The following is a 21,570-nucleotide window of genomic DNA, read 5'->3' on the forward strand; positions in this document are numbered from 1 at the left end:
GAGGAAAGCTAATCAGATCGGCCTTCCCCAAGCACTCCACTCGCTGCTCTTCACCTCGGCGACACTAAGAGCTGGAAAACGATCCAAGTCACTGGAAAATCGCGAGATATCACAATGGTGGAGGTTTCTCTATTTGAATTCAAATGCACTTATCTTAAAGCTTGCAGGATCCGTTTACGACGAGGTCGTGCACCCTCGTGACCACAGCCCTTTCATGCGGCAGTCCATGCGCGCCACCAGCGGTCTCGGCGTGTTCTCACACCACGCTGACCTGGCTCCTCCTCAGTCCCCAACCGACTCCACACCCACACGACCCGGAAAAAGAACGACGTCGCCCCAAAGATAGGGCAACAGTTACTACACATCGAAAAACCGCCGCTGCTGCCACTAGCGGACAGGCAACGCTTGCGAAAATGAGTGGCGCCAGTCAACATGACAAGAAGAAAAACAACTGCAACCATGCCAACTAAACGATACAGCCTGGCCTCCAACAGAGGGTGAGACCCTACAAACAGCACCAAAGAGAGCTGCAGCACGGCGCAGTGGGCTCTGTTTACATGGGCCGGACTGGGGCGTCTGGCCAAGATAAACTGATCATTGACGAGAAATGTTTGTGTTCGGCAACTTGGAGACCATTTGCAGCCATTCATGGCTTTCATGTTCCTAAACAACTATGTCATGTCACCGGGTCGCAATTGTTGTCGATTGGTTCAGAGAACATTCTGGACACTTCGAGCAAATGATCTGGTCGCCCAGATAGCCCGACATGAATCCCATCGAAAAGTTGTGGGACATAATCGAGTGGTTAGCTCGTGCAGAACATCCTGTGCCGGCAGCACTTTCGCCATTATGGACAGGTATAGAGGCAACATGGCTCAATATTTCTGGAGGGGACTACCAAAGACTTGTTGAGTTCATGCTGCACTAAGCCGGGCAAAAGATGGTCAGACACGATATTACACTATTGGCCATTAAAATTGCTACACGAAGAAGAAATGCATATGATAAACGGGTATTCATTGGACAAATATATTATACTAGAACTGACATGTGATTACATTTTCACGCGAGTTTGGTGCATAGATCCCGAGAAATCAGTACCCAGAACAACCACCTCTGGCCGTAATAACGGCCTTGATACGCCTGGGCATTGAGTCAGAGGTTGGATGGCGTGTACAGGTACAGCTACCCAAGCAGCTTCAACACGGTACCACAGATCATCAAGAGTAGTGACTGGCGTATTGTGACGAGCCAGTTGCTCGGCCACCATTGACCAAACGTGTTCAATTGGTGAGAGATCTGGAGAACGTGCCGGCCAGGGCAGCAGTCGAACATTTTCTGTATCCAGAAAGGCCCGTACAGGACCTGCAACATGCGGTCGTGCATTATCCTTCTGAAATAGAGGGTTTCGCAGGGATCAAATGAAGGGTAGAGCCGCGGGTCGTAACACATCTGAAATGTAACGTCCACTGTTCAAAGTGCCGTCAATGCTACCAAGAGGTGACCGAGACGTGTAACCAGTGGCACCCCATACCATCACGCCGGGTGATACGTCATTATGGCGATGACGAATACACGCTCCCAATGTGCGTTCACCGCGATGTCGCCAAACACAGTTGCGACCATCATGATGCTGTAAACAGAACCTGGATCCATCCGAAAAAATGACGTTTTGCCATTCGTGCACCCAAGTTCGTCGTTGAGTACACCAGCGCAGGTGCTCCTGTCTGTGATGCAGCGTCAAGGGTAACCGCAGCCATGGTCTCCGAGCTGATAGTCCATGCTGGTGCAAACGGCGTCGCACTGTTTGTGCACATGGTTGTTGTCTTGCAAACGTCCCCTTATGTTGACTCAGGGATCGAGACGTTGCTGCACGATCCGTTACAGCCATGCGGATAAGATGCCTGTCATCTCGACTGCTAGTGATACGAGACCGTTGGGATCCAGCACGGCGTTCCGTATTACTCTCTAGAACCCGCCGATTTCATATTCTGCTAACAGTCGTTGGATCTCGACCAACGCGAGCAGCAGTTACGATACGATAAACCGCAATCGCGATAGGCTACAAGCCGACCTTTATCAACGTCGGAAACGTGATGGTACGCATTTCTCCTCCTTACACGAGGCATCACAACAACGTTTCACCAGGGAACGCCGGTCAACTGCCGTTTGTGTATGAGAAATCGGTTGGAAGCTTTCCTCATGTCAGCACGTTGTAGGTGTCACCACCGGCGCCAACCTAGCGTGAATGCTCTGAAAAGCTAATCATTGGCATATCACAGCATCTTCTTCATGTCGGTTAAATTTCGCGTCTGTAGTACGTCATCTTCGTGGTGTAGCAATTTTAATGGCCAGTAGTGTAAGATGTATATCACGACTTTCGTCACTTTAGTATAATTGACAAATCGAGTTCTGGTAACTCTTTCACTAGAGTTTTCTACGTCGACGCACTGAGCTATAAATCACCTTAGCAGTGTTTATCTCTTATGTGTATCATGAAGAGTATAAACGTTGGGGAAAGTTAAACTTCAACTTCCTGTCGAGGTCATTAGTGTTCAAAAAATAGTTTAAATGGCTTTAAGCACTATGGTACTTAACATCTGAGGTCATCAGTCCCCTAGAACTTAGAACTACTTAAACCTAACTAACCTAAGGACATCACACACATCCATGCCTGAGGCAGGATTCGAAGCTGCGACCGTAGCAGCGGCATGGTTCCTGACTGAAGCGCCTAGAACCGCTCGGCCCTAGCAGCCGGCGGTCAATAGGGAGGGAGCACTTTATGACCGAACAAAGATGGGGCTGGAAACTGGCCGTAGTCCAGTACTGTCTGTCTCCGTAGCTGAATGACCAGTGGGGGATAGCTTCTGTTCTGAGGATTCCGGATCTGCCAGGGTGAGAGGAGTGGATCGGGCCTCGTGAGGCCAATTGAGGAGTTACTTGACTGAGTAGCTGTGGTTCCACGTCTGCTTTCTCGACAAATGATGGTGTTGACTGACGGATGACACGGTGGCCGGTGGCCCCGATTGGCCCGTCCGTAACCAGAACAGCGGAACTAGTCTCATTATTAGCTTTACTGATTTTGGGACACAGAAGGATGCGAAAATCAGGACAGAAGTTTCAAACCCTTACGTCTGCTGAACATGGATACTGAGCCGTAGCGGCTTCATTTCATCTTTTCTTCCTGCTTCATTTGCTGGCGCCCCGCTAGGTGGCATGAATTACCCTTAGCTTCCTGCATGTTATCGCTGGCACTGAGTCTTGAAAACACGCGGGAGCTTGTGGGGTTGGGAAGTGTCAGTGTACGTGGCGTGAGGGCAACACGCACTGTGGTCGGCCCGTCTATTGCTCTATTTTTGCGGAGACGATTGGTTACGAGTGTACCGTTAGTGGCTGCATCGAACTTTTTACTATGCCCTTCAATGTCCTTCAGCTGACTTGTCTTCCCTTACGTCCATGCTGTGCGCTTTTGGATTCTCGCGTTTTCCATTGAGTTGAAACTACGGAATAACGGCTTCTTGATGTAGCAGTGGTTGGTATATCTAGCGCTGTGATGGACCCGCCTCTGTGGCTCTCGCTTTACGGATCTCAAAAAAAATTTCATCCGTTGTAATTATTGTTAACCGCAACTAGTGTGCTTGAGTTTGATCCATTTAATGGTTAGTGCTTGTTCCACACACGTGGCTGCTTGACGTTATAGGTGATACTTGAAGTTTTGTCTTACTGTTACTCGTTTACTCCACAAGCTGCCTGGTACTTTAAATATGGTGGCTTTCAAATCAGGGTTATTTTCCTTTGAGCTGTCAGGCCGTTTGTTGTTACACTAGTGCTTAATGGGATTGGGTAATTAGTGCTGTTAAATTACTCATAAGGTCTGTGATAAATGTAGGTCATTAAGTTTATTTGATTTTATTCAATCTTTTAATTTTTTAAGGAAATTTGTCGAATTAATGTATGCTGTTCCACTTGTGTTTTAGATCGTTCTGAAATCTAAGTGCCATGCAAGAGAGCCTTACTTGTAAATGCTAGCAATTAAGTACCACCTCCTAGAGGTAAGCTCCTGTTCCTCATATAAATTTCAGTTTGGTGCAGACAAGTCTTTGTCTGTGTAGGCTAGGTGACTTGTTGAATGTTTTTCTATTTTCTGAGATTAATGATTTCATCCTATTCAGTTAAATTGTTTTGAGAGAGACGTTTATTACGCCATCATTTTACCGAGTGATGTTTACTCTGCGCAATTAAGTGTACCATTACTGTTTAATTATTATGGCAGACCGGAAGGTTATATCCCATGAAGTTAATATGGCGTAGGTGAATTACATTTTCTTAGCTTGTTTCACCTGAGTGACGTTGTTAACAGTTCTTAATTTTACGAGCTGTGGGTCCGCTGTTAGGAGAGGCAATAGGCCGCAGAGACTTGTTGCTGCTACGCACCGGCACGGTGTTTTTTGGGAGTGTTTGTGACTGCCCGACATTACATTAGAGGAGCTGTTCACGCTAGCAACGTATTTCTTAGACTAAATTGTTTAGCGTAAACTCTTATTTACAAGCTCTTATGTTAATATTTGCTGCCAAATACTCGTACTTTACATCTGACAAACTGCCTATTGGCTTCTGTCTCGGGTTCTTCGGCAGACGTTCATCTAATGATTTTTCTGACGTTTCGCCAGCACGACGTACCGAAAACTAAGCGCAGATCCGACGCAGCGTATCACGCGGAATACGGATCGATTAATCAAGGCGTCTTCTCTGCCGGCGGACATACAGAGAAACCTGCGCAACACAGAAGCCCTACCACCTCGGCTGTATGGATTACCCAAGATCCATAAGAACAACGTTCCACTGAGACCGATCGTTAGCGCTCCTGGATCACCGACATATAAACTGGCAAAACACTTGGCCTCTCTGCTCCAGCCACACGTGGGGAAGACCGACACATACATTAAGGACTCAGGACATTTCATTGAGAAGCTGAAGAAACTGAAACTTGCACCAAACGACATCTTGGTCAGCTTTGATGTTGTTTCGTTATTTACGAAAGTGCCACTCAGTGACGCTCTGGAGCACATCGGTTCCATTTTCCCGCAGGAAATCAGAAAGCTCTTCCATACATGTCTCACCACGAGCTATTTCACGTGGAATGGAGATTTCTACGAACAGCTGGAAGGCGTCGCCATGGGTAGTCCTCTCAGTCCAGTGGTGGCCAACTTCTTCATGGAAAAATTCGAAGCACAGGCACTGGACTCGGCGACTTGCAAACCTAAGGTGTGGTACAGGTACGTCGATGATACTTTCGTGCTGTGGAGCCATGGTGAAGAACAGCTCGGTGACTTCCTGAGACACTTGAACAGCCTCCATGCCAACATAACATTTACCATGGAAGTAGAAAAGGACAAAAAACTGCCATTTCTAGATGTTCTGGTCACAAGGGACGGCGAAAACCTGGGACACAGCGTGTATCGAAAACCGACACACACGGACCGATACCTGCACAAACTGTCCAACCACCACCCGAGCCAGAAAAGAGGCATGATTAGTACGCTCGTAACGAGAGCAGGACGAATATGTGAGCCGCAACACCTCAAACGAGAAATGCAACACCTCGAAACTGTCCTGAGGAGCAATGGGTACTCCCAAAAATTATATTAGAAGTGTAACAGAGCCAAAAACTCGGCGAAGTAAGGAACCAGAAAAAGAAATGTCGGGTACGGCCTTTCTGCCATACGTTCCCAGAGTGACGGACAGAATCGGCTGTATATTGCGCAAACATTGCGTAAAGACGATTTTCAAACCGACAAGGAAGATCAAAGAGTGTCTTAGATCGGCGAAGGAGAAAAGAGACCCACTTGCAATGTCGGGAATATACCGTATACCATGCACATGCGGAAAAGTTTATGTCGGAATGACTGGACGATCCATCAACACCAGGATCAAAGAGCATAAGCGACATTGCAGGTTGGGGCAGGTGGAGAAATCGGCCGTGGCAGAGCACGCACTGAATGAGACCGACCACGTAATAAAATTCGCCGACACTGAAGTTCTGGCTATAGAGAAGCACTATCACACGCGCTTCTTCAGAGAAGTTGTAGAAATACAAAAACACGCGAACAGTTTGAACAAGAAAGAGGAAAGCCTTAAGGTCAACGGATCCTGGCTTCCCGTACTGCAGCGAACGACCGTCGCAGGTAGCAAGAGGAGAACCGCACCGGAAATGACCGCGGAGAAGCCCTCGGATGTTGGCGCGCCAGGTACATATAGTCTGCGCCCGCGAGCTCGGCTCCAGTTCACCACCAGCAATGGAGGGTGAAGCTTTGACAATGCCAGCCACTCGTGCTGGCGAAACGTCAGAAAAATCATTAGATGAACGTCGGCCGAAGAACCCGGGACAGAAGCCAGTAGGCAGTTTGTCAACAAGTGGCCACGAAAGCCTTAACAATTTTGTACTTTTCATCTGGCTTGAAATAGGTAATATTATCCGATTTATGAGTAACCTTCAGATTTTCGAAATCAGATTATTTCAGTCTTTACTTATTGTGCTAATATTTGGAAACTTTGAGCTTACTTTCTCTAGTGGTCAATGTTTCACATGTTTTTCTGTTTATTTCGCCATTATACATGCAAATCGCGCGCAAATATATAGAAGATACATCAGGCAGAAGTCGGCAGAAACCTAATTTCCCCTAAGTTCTTGTGTCCAGTATAGGCAATGCGACAATTCTTGCGATTTCTTTTTTCGTACTTTAGGCTGTACAGTGTATTATTTAAGGTGTGAATCCTGTTGAACTTCATCGACTTCGAGGCCCTTTGCATCCATCTTAAGGACCAGAACTTTTGCTTCCTTTTCACATGTCTACACTCTCCTGTAACGAACGTATGAATCGAAATTAAAAACTTAGTAGCAAAGATAATGGAATGGATGAATAAGCTGTAATTAACCAGAAGTGTGTTACATAATGACTCAATATGGCGGCTATACTCTCCCATAAGAGACGTAGGCAGTGGAATAAAATACTTTATAACAAAGAAAAAATGAAGAAGCTGCAAAACATAATTTTACAATGTTCATATTCCTGAAACAAAGTCGCAAAGGTAATAAGCTTGATGCTGGAAAAATAGCCACAAGATGTTCTAGTGGCCGTGTGCCAATAATAACTGTCAACGAATAAATTACCCGATTATATGCAATACTTATAAAATTTTGTTCTCATGTTAATCCACAATTAAGTTGAAAATGTGCACCCTTCCACTGCTCTTTGCTCGGTATATCTTTCGGCCATTGTCATTTCACGACGCCGAATGAGGACGAGCTGGTAGGGGCCATTCTTCAGACTAAAGTACACTTGATAATTATAGCTGTAACGTAAGCACTGATGATATTTAGACGATTACTAAAAATTGACAAAGAATTCTCTAGAGCAGATAAAAAGAACGAAGAGATGATGATATCGATGTTCCTATGTTCATCGACGATAGAAGGAAGGAAAAAAGTATTTAGGGAGAGATAGGAATGCAGCTTTGTCAATCCATTCGGAATGAAATAAATAGGAAGTTCTGTGCAGCCAAGACGAAATGGCTGCAGCAGAGATGTGAAAAAATTGAAAAAGAAATAATCTTCGCGAGGATTGACTTAGTATATAGGAAACTCAAAAAGCCTTCATCGAAATTAAAAACAAAGGTGGTAATATTAAGAGTACAGTAGGAATCCCACTGTTAAATGCAGAGGATATAGTGGATAGGTGGAAACAGTACACTGAATGCCCCATATAGGGGATCCAAGCTGAAGTCAGAATTTAAAAGAACTCCAGAAGACTTAAGATTAAATAAGGCAGAAGAGCTAGGTAACATGCCATCTGAAGTTCTGAAATCGTTGGGGTAAGTGGCTATTCAGATTTGTATGTAGAGTCTCTGAGATTAGTGATATCCCATCAGATTTTTGGAAAAATATTATCTACGGAATTAGGAAGATAATAAGTGCAGATAAGTGCTACACGTATTACACAATCAGTTTAACAGCTCATGTATCCAATTGCTGACAAGAATAATATACAGCAGAAGGGAGCTCTGTTAAATGACCATTAGTTTAGCTTTAGGAATGGTAAAGGTGCCAGAGAGGCAGTCCTGACGTTGCGCTTGATAATGGAAGCAAGGTTGAAGAAAAATCAAGACATAGGATATGTCGACCAAGAAAATGCGTTCGATAGTGTAAAACGGTGCAAGGCGTTCGATATTCTGAGAAGAATAGGAATAAGTTACAGGGGAAGGTGGATAATACACAATATGTTCAGAACTAAGAGGGGACAATAAGACTGGGACACGAAGAGCGAAGCGCTCGGATTAAGAAGGGTGTAAGACAGGGATACTTTTTTTCACCCTTAGAGTTCAATGTATACGTCGAAGAAGCAATGACAGAGATAAAAGCATTCGGGAGTGGGATTAAAATTCAGCGTGAAAGGATGTCAGTGATAAGATTTTCTGATGACTTTTCTATTCACAGAGAAAAATGAAGAAGGATTACAGGATCCGTTGAAGGGCATGAACAGTCTAATGAGAATAGAATTTGCATTGAGAGTAAATTGGAAAAAGACCAAAGCAATGAGAAGTAACAGAAATGAGAATAGCGAGAATCTTAAATAAAAACTAGAGATCACAAATTAGACGAAGTTAAGGAATCCTGCTGTCTTGGAAGCAAAATAACATATTGCCGCGGGGTGTGTCTAATTTTCGCACTAAATGTCACTGTCTTTCGTCGTACTGTTCACCACAAAAGTTCCACCTACCTCAGTACGGCGGCAGATCACTAGCCCGTTTCTCTGCATACGTATGTACTGCGCTGACGACGTAAAAGCAGCGTTGAAGAAAACGTCGTCAATACGTCTCTTGCAACATCCGCGTTAACTCTGGTAGCAAGCTATCCTGTAAATTCTTATAACACTTTTCGTGTGGAAAGTGGTTGCTTCGTTCTCTCCGCAAAATGTCAAAATTCTGAAACGAGTCTTTTGTTCCATTTCAGTTTAGAAACGAAACCTGCCTTCAGCCCACGTGTAATTAGTGAACAACATCACTGTCCTCAGTTCACAGTTCATGCTGCCCAGTACACACGCAAGGCAGCCAGAAATGTACTTAGGTCCAACCCGAAGAATTACGCGATTTCACATTCAATGCGCCGCTACTCTATCTGAGTTTTACATTCAGTCCTTTTCAGTGGATTTCTATTAAAGAAATTGCTCGCCAAATATTACATATACGGATACGAAACATGCCACAAGGAATTTTACAAAGGCCGATAGTTCACTCGCGTTTATCTTTCCAACAAAACATTTCTAGAACTTCCAAACTTCACAAAACTGTCCGTAAATGCAACTGCTTCTACGGCAACACAATGTGGACGCGAAATATCAATAACTTCTTTATTTTATACATTATGCAGATGGACACGTTCAACAAGAACTGCACGTTCAATAGCTACCCAGCGACTTCTCAATGCTGCTCCTTCCACAGCTTATTATTACCTGGCAGTGCGCGGAAACTGCTAAACTCTGATTGGTTGATCAAAATGACCAGCCAATCAGAACAATCGTTCGAGATCATTCTAGTGCCAAAACTGTCCTACGCCAATCACTATTCCAAGTTGCATTCACGTCATTTCAATATGCAAATATTAATATAATGTTAAACAAAACCAAACGAAAGGAAAACTATTTGGGAATTTATTTAGAAAACTCTTACTCTGCAAACAGCTATTCTGGCTACCTTCTTACAAAGGCAAGTACTCTTAGACATACGTCATCAGCAACGAGGGGAAAACACATCTTTACCACTACACGTTTACATAATTTTGTACATTATACAATATTGAATTTCTACGTGTGTCCCACTTACACACTCTCACTCATTCTCATTCATTCCACAACAACAAAACAAATAGATATTAATTAAATAATAATCTTCTCTGGATTTTATATTACGAAACTAAAAAGTAGTTAACGTTTTTAATATGAAAATCTATATAAATTGACCTGACATTTGTGAACTCCAGCAATGATTTCAAATGATACTAAAAGACAAACTGTTAAAACCCCTAACTGATTTTTTAGTCTAGGTCTCGGTTTGGGGCTTTTACAATGCTATCCACTATGAATAAATCAAAACATCTCTCTAACTTTTCACACTCTGTACAAACGTCTGTTTCTGCAACCCCGTCCAAGGTGTTGTCAGAATTATTTATATTATCTCCTTATTCCTCTTCCATCTATTCTTCCTCACCCTCTGAAATTACTTGGTTCAACATATTCACAACCTCCTCTTGTATTTCCATAGTATTAATTCCACAGTATATAGGTAGTGTCACATATGTTTCGCAGTGCTGATTTCCCCCCCCCCCCCCCCCGCCCCCTCCTGATTTGAGTCTTCACTTTCTGTATTTAGTTCCTTCTTAACACGGTTCCTGTGAGCTTTATTTGAACTTTCCCTTTCACGAAATGCTACTTTATTTTCTAAATAAATAAACTGCTTTTCAGTATCACTCTCCTGTGCCCGCATCAAACCAGTGAGAAGCAGAAGAGTATCGGGATGAGTTTCATTACTGGGTAGTGGGATATAGTAGAAGTTCCGACATGTGGAAGGATAAGGCTGGAACTCGATGGAAGGTGGATGTGGGCGTGAGAGGTCTTGATGTGATACTAGATGAGCACTTAAACCGAAGTAACAATACTGTGAATACTGTCATGTATCATCATCATCATCATCATTTCAGACTGATTATGCCTTTCAGCGTTGAGTCTGGAGCATAGCCCTCCTTATAAAATTCCTCCATGATCCCCTATTCAGTGCTAACATTGGTGCCTCTTCTGATGTTAAACCTATTACTTCAAAATCATTCTTAACCGAATCCAGGTACCTTCTCCTTGGTCTGCCCCGACTCCTCCTACCCTCTACTGCTGAACACATGAGTCTCTTGGGTAACCTTGCTTCTCCCATGCATGTAACATGACCCCACCATCTAAGCCTGTTCGCCCTGACTGCTACATCTATAGAGTTCATTCCCAGTTTTTCTTTGATTTCCTCATTGTGGACACCCTCCTGCCTTTGTTCCCATCTACTAGTATCTGCAATCATCCTAGCTACTTTCATATGCGTAACCTCAACCTTGTTGATAAGGTAACCTAAATCCACCCACCTTTCGCTCCCCTACAACAAAGTTGGTCGAAAGATTGAACGGTGCACAGATAACTTAGTCTTGGTGCTGACTTCCTTCTTGCAGAAGAGAGTAGATCGTACCTGAGCGCTCACTGCATTAGCTTTGCTACACCTCGCTTCCAGTTCTTTCACTATGTTGCCATCCTGTGAGAATATGCATCCTAAGTACTTGAAACCATCCACCTGTTCTAACTTTGTTCCTCCTATTTGGCACTCAATCCGTTTATATTTCTTTCCCACTGACATTACTTTCGTTTTGGAGATGCTAATCGTCATACCATAGTCCTTACATTTCTGATCTAGCTCTGAAATATTATTTTGCAAACTTTCAATCGAATTTGCCATCACAACTAAGTCATCCGCATATGCAAGACTGCTCATTTTGTGTTCACATATCTTAATCTCACCCAGCCAGTCTATTGTTTTCAGCATATGATCCATAAATAATATGAACAACAGTGGAGACAGGTTGCAGCCTTGTCTTACCCCTGAAACTACTCTGAACCATGAACTCAATTTACCGTCAACTCTAACTGCTGCCAGACTATCCATGTAAAGACCTTTAATTGCTTGCAAAAGTTTGCCTCCTATTCCATAATCTCGTGGAACAGACAATAACTTCCTCCTAGGAACGCAGTCATATGCCTTTTCTAGATCTATAAAGCATAGATACAATTCCCTGTTCCACTCGTAACACTTCTCCATTATTTGCCGTAAGCTAAAGATCTGGTCCTGACAACCTCTAAGAGGCCTAAACCCACACTGATTTTCATTCAATTGGTCCTCAACTAATACTCGCACTTTCCTTTCAACAATACCTGAGAAGATTTTAGCCACAACGCTGGTTAAAGAGATACCTCTGTAGTTGTTACAATCTTTTCTGTTTCCATGTTTAAAGATTGGTGTGATTACTGCTTTTGTCCAGTCTGATGGAACCTGTCCCGACTCCCAGGCCATTTCAGTCATCCTGTGTAGCCATTTAAGACCTGATATTCCACTGTATTTGATGAGTTCTGACTTAATTTCATCCACCCCAGCTGCTTTATTGCACTGCAATCTATTGACCATTTTCTCCACTTCCTCAAATGTGATTCTGTTTCCATCATAATTCCTATCCCATTCTACCTCGAAATCTGAAACATTACTGATCGCATTTTCACCTACATTAAGCAACTCTTCAAAATATTCCCTCCATCTGCCCAAGGCATCCATAGGATTCGCCAGCAGTTTTCCTGACCTGTCCAAAATACTTGTCATTTCCTTCTTACCTCCCTTTCGAAGACTGCTAATTACACTCCAGAATGGTTTTCCAGCAGCTTGACCCATAGTCTCCAACCTGTTTCCAAAGTCTTCCCAAGATTTCTTCTTGGATGCTGCAATTATCTGTTTGGCTTTGTTTCTTTCTTCAACATAACTTTCTCTGTCTACCTGAGTTCTAGTATGTAGCCATTTTTGATAGGCCTTCTTTTTCCTTTTACAGGCTGCCTTGACTGTGTCATTCCACCAAGCTGTTTGCTTCATCCTACCTTTACACACTACTGTTCCAAGACATTCTTTAGCCACTTCTAGTACTGTGTCCCTGTACCTTGTCCATTCCTTTTCCAGTGACTGTAATTGACTACATTCAACTAACTGGTACCTATCTGAGATCGCTGTTATGTAATTGTGCCTGATTTCCTTATCCTGAAGTTTCTCCACTCTTATCCTCCTACATATGGACCTGACCTCCTGCACTTTCGGCCTCACAATCCCAATTTCACTGCAGATTAAATAATGATCAGTGTCATCAAAGAATCCCCTGAATACAAGTGTGTCCCTCACAGCCTTCCTGAATTCCTGATCTGTTATTATATAGTCAATGACAGATCTGGTTCCCCTGCCTTCCCAAGTATTCCGGTGAATGTTCTTATGTTTAAAAAAGGAGTTTGTGATTACTAAGCCCATACTGGCACAGAAATCCAAGAGTTGTTTCCCGTTCCTGTTGGCCTCCATATCCTCTCCAAATTTACCCATAACCTTTTCATACCCTTCTATTCGATTTCCAGCCCTGTAAAGTATATCTCTGTAATATCGGTGACGACAGTATCACTTCAGCACGGGAACTGCGTGGGTCAGAGACGTTATAAAAGACAACAACTGAGGCGGCGAGGCAGTTATAGCGCCAGTTGTGGGTACCGGTGGTAGTTAGTTCAGAGTCAAAATCGCAGGAGTGAATCGGCAAATCAATCGAAAGTCTTCACAACGTAGAGTGCTGGTAAATGTGCGTTTGTTGGTTACGTTGTTTGTTACGCTTCAAATAAAGTTAATTATCAGAATTCCTGGCGGCATTGTTCATACAGAAGCAAAGAAAACATATTCCAGAACGGGAAGATTTATCCGCCTGCGTTGGTTGTCATCAAATTAGAGGCAGTTCACCATCGCAAAGCATTTGTTATCCATTTAAGGTAGCATTTAACAGTGTTTGTGTGAATTAGGTAGTGTGGGAACTTAGATTAGTAACAGAAGAGTAGCTCCTCTGATAGTTTTTATCTAACAAAATTTGATCTGCAACTACTTAACGAGATTCTAAGATTGACGTTGCCAAGATATGGATTATCTCCCGCACCACATGCCAGCGTTACTTAGCGCAACTCGTTTATGTTCCGCGAAGAGCGTATTTTGCATTATTGTTAAGTTTTGGAGCTTATTTCCTTTTCTACTGGTGAATTTGAACAACTTCGATCTATATTCTGTATCCACTTTTATAGAAAGACCAAATGGTAGAGATGTGGCTAAAAGTATTAAAATGTGTGCAGTATTTGTATTAGTTAACTCAAATGCTTTCTGGCATTAAAGAGCTTGAAATGGCACTGTTCCCCTTCTACTTGAAGATTTTTAAGCTTATCATGCACACAAAATGAAAATTGCATTGTGTAGCTGTTGTTTCGTCATTACAAGTTTTCTTAGAGCCAAGTAAGAAAAGTGCTTGCTCGTTTCTGACTTTCACTTTACCAGAATTCTGTAAAAACTAACTATGTTCTGCGGATTTTTGATCCCTGTACGTTTTTCACTGTGATAGTTGCTATTTGCTTAAGTTCCTTTTTAAGTTATTAGTGTCTGTTTAAAGGGTGAGCAAGTTAAAGAATGTAGTTGTAACTCTTTGACAGTAACGGTATATTAACTTACATCTCCGTATTCCCTTAAAAACTAAAGCATTCCACAAATTCATCGCATAAATGCGTCGCTTACATATTACAGTACTTTCCCGATCCTGGGGTCGTTCCCTAGTGACATCACGCAGCCAATAGCAGCGTGGAAAGCTATCTGCTCAACATTACTTTTTCTGCTTAACTTGGGCGTAGGAGAGCTACACACACGCTTTGAAAAAGAGGCGTGGTAGGAGCTTGTACGATGCTCTTCAGTCAGGGAATTGTGAGGTGAAGTTTTCCGAAACCAAAATTTTATCTACAATGATCAACTATTATCTGTGGTTATATAGTGAAGCCATAAAATATATAAACAGAAAAGAAGACATGAAACTTAGTAGCTCTACAGAATCGATAGATAAGCTTTACCTAATACTTAAGAATAAAACCAGTCTTGGTTGAAAGTTTTTGTTACCAATAATTCGTTTAACCCTTTTGCAGTACCGAGCGAGGTGGCGCAGTGGTTAGCACACTGGACTCGCATACGGTATTACGACGGTTGAATCCCGCGTCCGGCCATCCTGATTTAGGTTTTCCGCGATTTCCCTAAAATCGCTCGAAGCAAATGCTGGGATGGTTCCTTTGTAAGGGCACGGCCGACTTCCTTCCCCGTCCTTCCCTAATCCAATGAGAGCCATGACCTCGCTGTTTGGTCTCTTCCCCCAAAACAACCCAACCCTTTTGGAGCATCATCAGATTTATCTGTTACAAACGACAGTTGAATAGTTAAGTTTTATTCCTGACAGTGACTGTCTCTGCCGATCATATGTACAGTTTTTTTTTTCACAGTATTTACGCCACTCTGCGACGTCCAATCCGTCAGTAGGCAATACTCAGCGGAACGAGGCGCTCTCTGAAGGTGTCCAGCGCAACTCTGGATGAAACATTAGGAATGGAGATGTTTCATGGACCAGAGCATTACGACACCGACGATTTACCAGCTACTTTCCCCGTTTACCCACCCGTACCAACTAGCGCTTCTGGTTTCATCTCTCGGTCTTCTCACATGAACATCGGCGGCTGTTGTAAGCCACGGAACTGTATTGCTAAGGGATCGATAGATTGTTACTTCTGTACTTAGGTTATTATCAGATAGACAGAAGAGTCCACTACACTTCACTGGGAAATTCCAAAAAAAGAAAAAAAATGGCTCTGAGCGCTATGCGATTTAACTTCTAAGGTCATCAGTCGCCTAGAGCTTAGAACTAATTAAACCTAACTAACCTAAGGACATCACACATCCATGCCCGAGGCAGGATTCGAACCTGCGACGTAGCGGTCGCTCGGTTCCAGACTGTAGCGCTTAGAACCGCACGGCCACTCCGGCCGGCAAAAAAAAAAGAAAAGTCATGAGACCAAAATTTGAAGCAATGAGAGATGAAATATATTGCTTGTGCTTTACGGCAGCTCGCCAGAGACTCCACTGACACTGGTTCACTAGAGGACGCCAACACCATACGCACATGGCATGGGTGTCTTTACTTCTAATCCCAAGTCGATACTGGTGTCATGGGATTCTAAAGTCTTCACTCTGTGTTTTCTTCTTCTTGTTTCGACTGGGCCTACTTTGAACCACGCTTGTTCAACTGTTGGGCTTTAATCTTTGCCCAGTACTGTCGCATCCTCTGTCGGCGCAACTCCTTCCTTTCTTCTGTCCAGATGGTACCTTTTCTTCGGAGCTTTTCCTGAATTCCTCGGACTTCCTTCAGTGTGTGTCTCACAGACTGTCTATTCTGGAGATAAGTTATTCCCGGTTCTTTAATGTCGTTCTCGGTTTCTGCCAGCCAAGTGGTGCGAACCTTCTTGTTTTGCCAGAAGGTGAACAGACGGATGGTCAATCTGTTTGGAGGCAATCTTGCAACATGGCTATAAAAAGCTATCCTTTTTCTTGCACAGTCAGAGAGCCTCTAGATATGTTCGTAGAGTTACGAGTTATGCCACCTTCTGAATTCCCCAGCTTCTTCTACCGGGTCTAGGATCTTCCTGCGGATTCTCATCTCTCTGACTTCCAATTTCTCCGTCAGACCCCTCCGGTTCATAGAAATTCCATGGAATACAGGGCTTCTGATCGTATGACTGATGTGTAGTGCTTAAGTTTCAGATTGCGTGACAGACATTTCTTGTTGTTGGTGTTCATAGTCAGTCGATAGGCTAGTTCCAGCTTGTTGACTCTCAAGAACAATGACGTTTCTTCTGATAAGTTGGGTTCAATCCATTCGCCGAGATACTTAAATTTCGCATTCATTTTGATATTTCCCTGGTCTAGTAACATCTCTTTGTTAGCTTCTTTTATGTTGGTGAAGAACTAGGTTTTCTCCAGCTACACTTGAAGACCCGTTATGGCTGTCTGTTTTCTCAAGCAGTTTACCTGAGTTGTTGCCATTTCAGGAGAATCAACAATCAGTGTCATTACGTCTGCAAAAGCCAGGCAATCTACAACCAGTCCTTCGTTGTTATGGCCCAGATAGACACCACTCTGGACATCCAAGTTGGTCAGTTCTTTGCGCCATTCTCTACAACCTTTCAGAGGACACAGTTGAAGAGAAGAGGGGAGAGAAGAGTCCATCGCCTTGTCTCACTCCAGTTTTTATCTCAAAGCTTTTTGAGATCTCACCTCTAAATTTGACATTCGAATGGGTGTTTTTCAAGGTTTCTAGGATGAGTCTGCGGGTTCTGTTGTCCATTCCTTATTCCTGGAGTATTTTGTTAAGCGTTTCTCTATCAACAGAGTCGTAGGCCTTCTTGAAAGGCGACAACCACTTTGCGGTTTCTCATCTTGGAGTACGCCAGTACCGTTTTAATGTTGAGGATCTGTTCAGCACAGGATCTGGTTTTCCTGAAGCTTCCCTGATATTCTCCCAGTTGACTGTCCAGTTGATCTTCTGCCCTTGTTAGTAATGCCTTGGAGAGAATCTTCTATGTTACTGGGACAAGAGAAATTCCACGGTAGTAGTTCAGATCAGTAACATCTCCCTTTTTGCGAAGGGGATGGATCGGAGCAGTGTTCCAGTCAGGTGGTAATTTCTCTGTTTCCCAGATGTTCTGGATGATCCCGGTGAGCTTGCCCACATTACTTCCAGCACATTTCCAGAGTTCAACAATGATAGAGTCCTCTCCAGCTGTCTTATTATTCTTGAGAAGTTGAATGATTTGTCGAACTTCTTCCAATGCAGAAGGTAGTGAGTCCGGGTTTGGTGAGGTTTGTTTGTAGTTGAAGTCTTCACTAGGTGGAGCACAGTTTAGTAGATTTCTAAAGTACTGAGCTAAGAGATGACAGTTGTCCTTGTCATTAAAAACCAGTTTGCCTTGTGAGTCTCTGAAGTGGAGGCTTGGTGGATTGTATTTTTTGAGTGTCTACTTGAAGGTTCTATAGAAATCTCTGGAGTTATTCTTAGCAAAGTCCTCCTCGATTTGGGTTAGTTGGTTTTGTGTGAAGGTCCGTTTGGTTCCTCGAATTATCTTAGCTGTTAGCCTTCTTTGTTCCAAAAAGCCCTCCCAATGTGTCAACGTTTTGTTACAATTTCACTTCTCCCAGAGTGTCTTACTTTGGGTTATTGCATTATCACTCCGTGTTTTAAATTAACGCGAAAATTTTCTTCAGAGATATCAGCCAGAAAATTTTTTTGGGGCTAGTTTTGTCCACATTTGATTGTTGCCATTGCATACAAACTGCTCAGTCAGTGACAGTCCGGGCACCTTGTCCTCGCCCTTAACTCCTGAGTGTGGCGCAGCAGCGACACATCATACTATGATACCATCACTCCTTCCTGCAAAACAGGTTACACATAGTTCGAAGGTGAGATTATCAAAGATTTGTTTGCTTAATCGACTACTTCATAACTATAATTTCATACACACTGCCTGAAAATAAGATAATCACCAAGAAGGATAAAGAAACGAAATGAAATATTTCGGACTGAGAACGTATGTGATATTATTTTAGTGATTACAAGATTGAGTCAAATTTACAAAGAACTCGGCAGCATGAGCACCCTTATTATGACGTTCAACGCCCTCTGGCCTGGATCCACTCACTGATTCCAACGGGGAGGGTGTCATAAAAGCACTGTATCCTCTCCTGAGGCAACGTGGCCTACATATGTTGTAACTGGTCCTTGATATCCTGCATACTGGTGCTGGACGGAGATGACGTCCGAGGTGGTCCCATACATGATACGTCGGGGGCAGATCTGGGAATATTGCTGGCCACGGGAATATCTAAACAACGCGCACAGTTCATAGAGGAACATGCTACGCGTGAACGAACACTATTCTGTTGAAACGTGTACTAGAGAACTATCGCATGAGTGGTAACACGTGAGGACGCAGTATTTTCGTGACGTAGTGTTGAGTAGTGTGAAAGATCTTATTTTGGCTTACCCATAAGGTATATGTCTTTTAATAAGTATAGCAAGACTGTGCGCGGAAGAGATGCAATATAAATATACCTGCGCCAAAAAAGAGAGCTTCAGGACATGAAAAAAGAATATATATTTATAGCCTTATGTTTCGTTAAGCTGATATCAAATATTTCTCTCTTCCGCTATATGTCTCTTCCCGTCCGTGATTCTGGGTGGACGTGTTGCGTGTTTGTCGGACAGCTAGTTTTTTTGTAATATATCTTCTGGAAAGGGAGGCAGTTTCTGTCATTTCTAAATTATTCATCCTAAAAATGATACCTAAAATCTTCGAGTATAACGGCTACCTCACTTGTGATTGTATCATTCTGCATAAACGAGTAATATAACCAAGAAGGATATGCATGGACTGAGTGTAAAATTTGTATGTAAACTGGCAGAAAAAGAAACTGTAACCCACCGAGAAGGTAGGAAAGCTCTAACTTATAGCCAGCATGGCTACGCTTGGTAGCGCCTCTCAAGTATCTAGTGACAGTAGTACCTCTCCCCTCCCATCCCAAAAATTCGAGCATTTGTAAGTAAAATAGTGTATTTATTAAAAATCGTTTTATCACTGCGAATTTTGAATGAGCATAAGTGTGGCAACAATGACTTGCAGTATATGTTCGCAACACGTCAGAGCATAATTTGCAAAATTAGAACTAAGAAAATTATATTTATTTTAAAATTTTGCCGTAATTAAATCACAAGGACAGAAATGGATACAACAGATAAAACCATTCTTGACAATTCAATAATTAATGTGCAAGCACAAAATGTGGCTGCAACCGACGCGACGATAAATGATAGCGAGCGTGAACATGTCGGTGAGTCCCTCAACAGCCGCGAGTATTATTTCAGCTCATCTATGATTGAGGATAGCAATGCTGTGATTAATGAGATGAGTTAGCTTTCGGTAGACGAAATAAATTCACGAATATCACTTGGAAGCATTTCTTCACATGAGCCTAGTGAAACGCGCGGTTGTGCAGTTTCCAGTAGGTATTCAGAATGATATCCCAACATTGATATAACTTATGCAAAGGATGATCAAAACTTATTGACTTCAGGAATAACCAAACAGAAAAATTTAATCATCTATCATAAAAATTTAATAATTTTACACAAAAAGTCGAAGCTTTAACAAAACAACACAACCATTTAATGATTTTACGAGTCATGTGACACAAAAATCTGAGCTACTTTAAAGTGAGAAAATGCAAAAATTTGATGAGCTAAGTAAAAAGTTGCGCACTGATCTCTCAAATGATTTAACATGAAAGCTGTCTGTAAAAGGAAAAGGATTAAAGATGGAACTGTTCACCGATCTGGATCGGAAAAGCTAGCTGAAAACGTATCGGATGTTGACAAGGCACAGGAGGAAATGGTAGGTAAGATGAAAAATGTGAGCGACACATAGATTAAAATGAAGAGGACTCGATCAGAAATTAATAAGTGTCTAAAGTAGATGCAAGATACTATTACCGAGTTGAAAACTATATGTAAAGATTTACCTGAGGAAGTACAGGAACTGTAGAATCGAATAATTTAAAACTGAGCAGTAAGTTCGTAACGAAAATCCAAGAAAGAATCAATAAGGATGTAAAGAATGGAGAGAGCCTAATCAGGATTACTAGATAAGGGTGCGACACTGGCACAGAAGGAAGCGCAAGAGGATAAGACCTATATAGAAGGGGTCGAAGAGGTGATCAAGGAGAAGGAAAATGCACTAATTGCCAGGACTGAATAGCTTTTAAAGGCAGCTGAAGAAAAGCTGCAGAACTGTTTAACTAGTGCTACTAATACCACAAAGGAGCCCCTAATCGCTAACAATCATGTGCAGTCCGGCAGAATGGAGAGCTGCAAAACCTATCCGTCGTTCATAACTATTCCTTCAGGCGGAGAGGAAGAGGAGTATAAAACCAGGCACTGCCAATGTTCATATCATTTGCAACGGCATACACGAAGTATACCGGTATGCAGACGAACAATGTAATGGCAACTGCCGGTCTATTCTTCTAACAGACGAAACGTTACTTCGTCAAAGGCAATTTCTGAATTTTACTCCGGAGGGTAAAAGAACGTAACCCGTGCTATTCATCAGCGCTTTCCGTAACGTGTTACCAAGCAACTGGACGAGGCACAGAAGATCAAGCTCGTTGTGGGGCGTACTCAAGGCGATACTTCATTATGGGCAACCGATAAGGCCGAGCGGTGCCATGCTTATGAGCAGTTTGAGTGTGCCTAGTCGGGCAAAGGCGACAGGTATTTAACCTAGCACCATTCAGCAGTAAACTTAGGGGACTACGGAAACACCTAAACAAAACAAGATATTGGACAATCCAATCTCTCACGTGGATATGCTAAAAATACTCAAAAGTTGCTTACCAGCACATATCAAGGAAGAATTAATCACAATACCCGAGAATGATGCAGAATACTTTTTATCCGTTCTGAATTTGGTTGACCTGATTTATGAAGAGGGGCAGTTGCCACCCCAGAACAATAATGAGCAAAATGAACATCCGCGAAATAGTGACCCGCAAAATAATAACGGTGGAAGCAACCAACACAGTGGGCACTGTTGGTACCACTCAAAAGGTAACTATGGAAGCTGGGACACAAACGAAGATTTAAAGGAAACCACAACTCTACTTACAATTGACTAGACTATGCCGAACAGAGGGGTTTCGGACAACATATTCGAAATATAACACCGGCGGGAGGTAATAACCAATATAATAATTGGCAAGAGCGGACCAGTAGTAGACACCCAGGCAGTCCTCCTCCTG

This window comes from Schistocerca serialis, chromosome 8 (genome assembly GCF_023864345.2).
Source record: "Schistocerca serialis cubense isolate TAMUIC-IGC-003099 chromosome 8, iqSchSeri2.2, whole genome shotgun sequence".
Classification (NCBI taxonomy): Eukaryota; Metazoa; Arthropoda; class Insecta; order Orthoptera; family Acrididae; genus Schistocerca; species Schistocerca serialis.